The sequence below is a fragment of the Nicotiana tabacum genome, chromosome 8, assembly GCF_000715075.1.
Source record: "Nicotiana tabacum cultivar K326 chromosome 8, ASM71507v2, whole genome shotgun sequence".
In the NCBI taxonomy this organism is placed as follows: Eukaryota; Viridiplantae; Streptophyta; class Magnoliopsida; order Solanales; family Solanaceae; genus Nicotiana; species Nicotiana tabacum.
This window is the reverse complement of record NC_134087.1, coordinates 79686580-79693660: the sequence shown is the minus strand read 5'-3', so window position 1 is coordinate 79693660 and position 7081 is coordinate 79686580. Positions and strand designations below refer to the sequence as shown.

General features: G+C 34.7%; 1 non-coding gene across 1 annotated transcript; it reads right to left on the bottom strand.

The window, feature by feature from the left end:
- Window positions 1–3042: 3042 nt before the first annotated feature.
- On the bottom strand, window positions 3043–3115 carry TRNAF-GAA (transfer RNA phenylalanine (anticodon GAA)). Its single transcript has one exon. It is a non-coding gene; the product is annotated as a tRNA-Phe (tRNA).
- Between the last annotated feature and the right edge of the window lie 3966 nt (window positions 3116–7081).

Genomic DNA, 7081 nt, shown 5'->3' with positions numbered 1-7081 from the left:
GTTTGTGTTTGTGGTGACATAAATCCCTCCCTACAACTCATGAATTAAGAATTCTCACAACAACAAGGTCTACTCAACACGAATTCCGTGTTAATGAAACTTTTCACATGAATCTTTCACAAAATTTCCAACTAATACTAATATTATCAACTAATCAGAATGATTGATTTTTAGACCATGGTACTTGATTTGCCAAATACATCATTATTGTATACTATTTCATATATATATAGCACAACCCAATTTTTATTTTTTACTTTTTTTTTGAAATGAAAATACCTAACTAACCTAAATAATAAGAACTTCCCCCTTGACAGTGGTATATGTTGTATATGTAAATCCTATATGTGAAAATATACAGAATTCCTCTATGAATCTATGAAAGGTATAAAAAAGAAAGAAAAATATAAAGAAAAGAATAGGCTAGGCATAATCGATATGCTGAAATTGAAATCAAAAATAAATAAGAAGAGGAGCCAATTAGATACAAATAATGAATCGTAATAGAAATAGAAAATAAAGTTCAGGTTCGAATTCCATAGAATAGATAATATGGATGGAATTGTCTATAATAATAGACAAATGAAAGACTTTCTCAAGATTCTGATTCATCCACTTGAGATTATAAAATTAAAATAGGTTGGGTGGGCTTGCAAATTCACTCAGTCTCAATGAATAAGTAAACAATTGAATCGGTTCAATTGCATGGTGCCAACGAAATCGAGTGCTAATTCCCATTTTATTGAATTAACCGATCGACGTGCTAGTGGACATTTATTTTGAATTCGATAATTTTTGCAAAAACAGTTCGACATATTTATTTATTTTATTATTATGAGAATCAATCCTACTACTTCTGGTTCTGGGGTTTTCACGCTTGAAAAAAAAACCCGGGGCGTGTCGTCCAAATCATCGGTCCAGTACTAGATGTAGCCTTTTCCCCGGGCAAGATGCCAAATATTTATAACGCTCTGGTAGTTCAAGGTCGAGATAGTGTTGGTCAACCAATTAATGTGACTTGTGAGGTACAACAATTATTAGGAAATAATCGAGTTAGGGCTGTAGCTATGAGTGCTACAGACGGTCTAACGAGAGGAATGGAAGTGATTGACACAGGAGCTCCTATAAGTGTTTCGGTCGGGGGAGCGACTCTGGGACGAATTTTTAACGTGCTCGGAGAACCTGTTGATAATTTAGGGCATGTAGATACTAGTACAACGTCTCCTATTCATAGATCTGCGCCCGCCTTTATACAGTTGGATACAAAATTATCTATTTTTGAAACAGGAATTAAAGTAGTAGATCTTTTATCCCCTTATCGCCGTGGAGGAAAAATCGGACTATTCGGAGGAGCTGGAGTGGGTAAAACAGTACTTATTATGGAATTGATTAACAATATTGCTAAAACTCACGGGGGCGTATCCGTATTTGGCGGAGTGGGTGAATGTACTCGGGAAGGAAATGATCTTTACATGGAAATGAAAGAATTAGGAGTAATTAATGAAGAAAATATTGCAGAATCAAAAATGGCCCTAGTTTACAGTCAGATGAATGAACCGCCGGGAGCTCGTATGAGAGTTGGTTTGACTGCCCTAACTATGACGGAATATTTTCGAGATGTTAATGAACAAGACGTACTTCTTTTTATTGACATTATCTTCTGTTTCGTCCAAGCAGGATACAAAGTATCGGCCTTATTGAGTAGAATGCCTTCCGCTGTGGGTTATCAACCCACCCTGAGTACCGAAATGGGTTCTTTACAAGAAAGAATTACTTCTACCAAAGAAGGGTCCATAACCTCTATTCAAGCAGTTTATGTACCCGCAGACGATTTAACCGACCCTGCTCCTGCTACGACATTTGCACATTTAGATGCTACTACCGTACTATCAAGAGGATTGGCTGCCAAAGGTATTTATCCAGCAGTAGATCATTTAGATTCAACGTCAACCATGCTTCAACCCCGGATCGTTGGTGAGGAACATTACGAAACCACCCAAAGAGTTAAGCAAACTTTACAACGTTACAAAGAACTTCAGGACATTATAGCTATCCTTGGATTGGACGAATTATCCGAAGAGGATCGTTTACTCGTAGCAAGAGCGCGAAAAATTGAGCGTTTCTTATCACAACCCTTTTTCGTAGCAGAAGTATTTATCGGTTCTCCAGGGATATTGATTTTTTGATTTTGATTTTTTGATTTTGTATCTTAAAAAATTGAGTGTTTCTTATCACAACCCTTTGCCCGGGCCATTTATGCTTCTTTGTGTTCGGGTACTTCTCGAGTGAGTGTTTTTCTTCATATTATCGCCTCCAAAACACTCCATGTTGCTTCCTCTCATATAATATTTCCTGTTAAACAAAAGAACACTAAGAAAGCTATTTCCACTTAGACAATTTCAGATATTCAAGGATTGCACGTTCTGTTCTAGATTAAGCAGGTCTAATTTAGGGAATTATCGATAGGCTAACAAAAAAAGACAATTAGGGATTCATTGGAATTCTCACATTTATTTGGAAGATACTTATTTCGGATGGGTCACACCAATAGGATGAACCAAATGAGTTCTGCATCATGAACTTTGTACTGCGCACATTACTTAGATGGGTTCTAGAAAGGCATATAGGAAGGAATGGAGAAATTCGGAATGAAGAAATCGAATATGAAAGAAAAGACAAAGAAATGAGAGAATATCGGATTCTATTTCTTTGGATCTGAGCTGAATCTTGTCTATTTCAACCCCCCTAGATTCGGATTCAACTTTTGAGCCTTTCAACAATTAACCAATTGAACCTTTCGAATATGTATTTCGTATTCAAATTTGGTTGAACGAGAGGGGAAAAAAGAGAGGAGATAGAATCCAATTCTTTTAGATACTTTATCTAAGAAACTCTACCCATCTAGAACATAGATGGGGTATATCTCGTCAAACTGGATAAAATTATTATTCTAATCTAGACTCAAAAGAATATGTATGTTGATTCATATCAATTAATTAGAAATTAATTCAAGGGAAGAGAGACCCATACAAATTAATCATGTGCCAGGAACCAGATTTGAACTGGTGACACGAGGATTTTCAGTCCTCTGCTCTACCAACTGAGCTATCCCGGCTATTCCCAATATAGTATCCTTATGTTATTAGAGAACTGGGGTCTATGTCAATTACAAGGACAAAAGTAGATTAAAATTTTTATCAAAGTCGGGGAATTTCTTCGATCTTCAAAAAGATGACTTTGTAAGTTTCAGTATGAGTAATGATATTGATAGGGAATCATTCAACTAGGGATTCCTTGGTCAAAGATGTTCATTTCTATGTGTATCATATATCACAAGACTTGTGATAAGAGAAAAATAGTAATATTCCATAAACTAGAACCACCAGTTAACTGATAGATCCTACGAAAATACATATTCTATTATATAAAATATTTATTACTAATGTATGGAATATGTCTTTAGTATTGTAGGACTTATAATATTATGCACGGGTATAATAGACACAATATTTACAATATTCAACACGTGTATTTACACAATTATGTCTTTATAATCATGATAGTTTTATCGTCCTAATTTAGGCGTATATATTTATAAAGTGTATTAACATAATTGCTATAGATCGAAGTAATTCCATCTCCTACGGTTCAAAGATGAAAATCTTTGTAATATTCTAAACCATTCATGAATATCACAGCAAAAATAAGTAAAACATTTATAGCTCCTACGTAAATAAGTAGCTGCGCAGTAGCTACAAAATATGAGTTAGATAGAATATAGAATAACGATGTACAGACAAGAACCAATCCCAAGAAAAAGGCAGAATAAATTGGATTGGGAAGTAATACCACTCCTAGACCCCCTAATATAAGACCCGACCCTAGAAAGACTAAAAGAAAATCATGTATTGGTTCAGATAAATCCATTTTTTTTATAAAAAATCAAAAACGAAGAATTTCATGACTTTATTGACCTGACCAGGAAAAAAGAGGTTTTTTTGTAAAATCAGTTATTTTAGGCGAAATACATAAGTTACCCCCTTAATTATGGACCAAATCCATGTTACACACTTTTTGCGAACAAAAATCAGCTTACACACTTAACCTTTCAAAAGTGTATCTAAGACACACCACTTTCTTCTTAACCAGTTTTTCAAAGCGTGTGTAATATCACGCACCGATAATACTATGCCATGTATCATTAATTTTCAAAAATAAAATAATTTAAAATTACAAATATACCCCTCAACCTTCCCCTCCAATCTCTCTTATCCGCCTCTTCTCCATTGCCGCCGACCACCATAAAAAACCACAATTATCACTTTCCAATTACAAACCAAAATTAGATGCCCAAGCAGATTAATCCCAAGTTTTGGAGTCGGAATTCGAATCTAACACAAAAATTATGATCCAAAACTGCAAACACCATTAAAGAAGACATTGTCGGAGTTTTCATCAATTTTAACTTTTCTTTAAATTTTCTTAATGAATGTTGACTGTTTAAGAGATCATTTCAGAACAAAGATCTTTCATAGCATATCAAGTTAGAGGAAGGTCTCATGTATTTCCAAAATAGAGCTGAGGACATTATTTTGCTCAACCTGACGAGAGGTCAAAGAAAACGATCCTAATACACTCTTCAAAAATTAGGTAAAAATAAGCAATCAAACTCAGATCTACAAAATTTGCTTAGTTATAGAGTCCACTTAATTTTCTTTATCAATTTCTTCCAAATCGTTTTACATTATTGTTTTTCTTAAAATTATCGAGAGAGAGAAGATGGGAAAAATAGTGTGCAAGAAGACGGAAATTGGGAGGGGGAGTTTCAGTGGACTAGCACAAAGGGGAGAGGCTCTTGATAAGATGAATCGGGGAAGGGATGGGGTCAAAGTTAAGGAACCAAATACTAGTGTTTAAAAAAAGAAAAAATTTAAAGTTTGACACATGTCATTTAAATAATGACTGGGACAGAAAATTCACAGTTTTACGCGCTTATATTTTTTTGGTCAACACACGCGTGTGACGTAACAAAAGTGGTGTGTCTTAGTTGCACTTTTAAAAGATTGAGTGTATAAAATGATTTTCGGCCACAAAAAATGTGTAACAGGTATTTGGTCCATAGTTTAGGGGGTAACTTACGTAGTTTGCCGTTATTTTACAAAAACTATGAGTACCTAACGTACATTTCTAAGATTATAAAATTATGATTCAGTATCTCCTAATAAGAAATATTTTATTTTATGAACTATTTATAATATAGTTCTCTACCTACCCACCTGGCACGTGTCATAAATTCCATAACTGATTTATATATATATATATATGCAGGGCACATACATATAATTAATATCTTTATTAATATTATGAGCATAATTAAATATTGTTTTTGTTATCCCTATATCATTATTTGTCATTTCTCAAATGACAAATTACTATACATAAATACAAGAATATTTACTATTAAACTAGATAAAAATCTAATTGCTCTGGAATAATTGGGAGATTCTCTAGAAGAAATACAAGGTTCTGCTTCTGGCGGCAACATGCTTGGTCCCGCTTATGGGGTCAAATCAATACGTTCTAAGAAGAAAGATTGGAATATCAATCTCATCGAGATCATCGATCTCATACCAAATCTCATCAATCGAATCACTTTTTCGAGAAATACGAGACATCTAAGTCATACAAGTAAAGAGATCTATTCATTGATAAGAAAAAGAAAAAACGTGAATGGGGATTGGATTGATGATAAATAGAATCATGGGTCGCGAACAGTGATTCGATTGATGATGAAGAAAGAGAATTTTTGGTTCAGTTCTCCACCTTAACGACAGAAAATAGGATTGATCAAATTCTATTGAGTCTGACTCATAGTGATCGTTTATCAAAGAATGACTCTGGTTATCAAATGATTGAACAACCGGGAGCAATTTACTTACGATACTTAGTTGACATTCATAAAAAGCATCTAATGAATTATAAGTTCAATCCATCCTGTTTAGCAGAAAGACGAATATTCCTTGCTCATTATCAGACAATCACTTATTCACAAACTTCGTGTGGGGAAAATAGTTTTCATTTCCCATCTCATGGAAAACCATTTTCGCTCCGCTTAGCCTTATCCCCCTCTAGGGGTATTTTAGTGATAGGTTCTATAGGAACTGGACGATCCTATTTGGTCAAATACCTAGCGACAAACTCCTATGTTCCTTTCATTACGGTATTTTTGAACAAGTTCCTGGATAACAAGCCTAAAGGTTTTCTTCTTGATGAGATCGATATTGATGATAGTGATGATATTGATGATAGTGACAATCTTGATGATAGTGACGATATCGATCGTGACCTTGATACGGAGCTGGAACTGCTAACTAGGATGAATGGGCTAACTATGGATATGATGCCGGAAATAGACTGATTTTATATCACCCTTCAATTCGAATTAGCAAAAGCAATGTCTCCTTGCATAATATGGATTCCAAATATTCATGATCTGGATGTGAATGAGTCGAATGACTTAGCCCTCGGTCTATTAGTGAACCATCTCTCCAGGGATTGTGAAAGATGTTCTACTAGAAATATTCTTGTTATTGCTTCGACTCATATTCCCCAAAAAGTGGATCCCACTCTAATAGCTCCAAATAAATTAAATACGTGCATTAAGATACGAAGGCTTCTTCTTCCACAACAACGAAAGCACTTTTTCACTCTTTCATATACTAGGGGATTTCACTTGGAAAAGAAAATGTTCCATACTAACGGATTCGGGTCCATAACCATGGGTTCCAATGCACGAGATCTTGTAGCACTTACCAATGAGGTCCTATCGATTAGTATTACACATAAGAAATCAATTATAGACACTAATACAATTAGATCCGCTCTTCATAGACAAACTTGGGATTTGCAATCCCAGGTAAGATCGATTCAAGATCATGGGATCCTTTTCTATCAGATAGGAAGGGTTGTAGCACAAAATGTACTTCTAAGTAATTGCCCCATAGATCCTATATCTATCTATATGAAGAAGAAATCATGTAACGAAGGGGATTCTTATTTGTACAAATGGTACTTCGAGCTT